The sequence below is a fragment of the Microtus ochrogaster genome, chromosome 16, assembly GCF_000317375.1.
Source record: "Microtus ochrogaster isolate Prairie Vole_2 chromosome 16, MicOch1.0, whole genome shotgun sequence".
In the NCBI taxonomy this organism is placed as follows: Eukaryota; Metazoa; Chordata; class Mammalia; order Rodentia; family Cricetidae; genus Microtus; species Microtus ochrogaster.
In genome coordinates, this window is record NC_022018.1 from 59,147,093 (window position 1) to 59,147,626 (window position 534).

General features: G+C 44.0%; 1 protein-coding gene across 1 annotated transcript in view; it reads right to left on the reverse strand.

Annotated features, from left to right (window-relative positions):
* Kif27 (kinesin family member 27) overlaps window positions 1-534 on the reverse strand; it is a 75,378-nt gene that overhangs the window by 19,565 nt on the left and 55,279 nt on the right. The gene's annotated exons all lie outside the window — the stretch shown is intronic.

A 534-nucleotide genomic window follows, 5' to 3' on the forward strand; every position in this document is an offset into this window, starting at 1 on the left:
ATCTGTGTGTGCGCACATGTGAACACGTGTTTCGTCTTTATGTGCATGTGTATGTGTGTGCGCACACGTGAACACGTGTTTCGTCTTTATGTGCATGTGCATCTGTGTGTGCAGACATGTGAACACGTGTTTTGTCTTTATGTGCATGTGTATCTGTGTGTGCACACATGTGAACATGTGTTTCGTCTTTATGTGCATGTGTATCTGTGTGTGCACACATGTGAACACGTGTTTCATCTTTATGGGCATGTGTATCTGTGTGTGCACACATGTGAACACGTGTTTCGTCTTTATGTGCATGTGTATCTATGTGTGCGCACGTGTGAACACGTGTTTCGTCTTTATGTGCATGTGCATCTGTGTGTGCGTACATGTGAACATGTGTTTCATCTTTATGTGCATGTGCATCTGTGTGTGCGGACATGTGAACACGTGTTTTGTCTTTATGTGCATGTGTATGTGTGTGCGCACATGTGAACACGTGTTTCGTCTTTATGTGCATGTGTATCTGTGTGTGCGCACATGTGAACATGT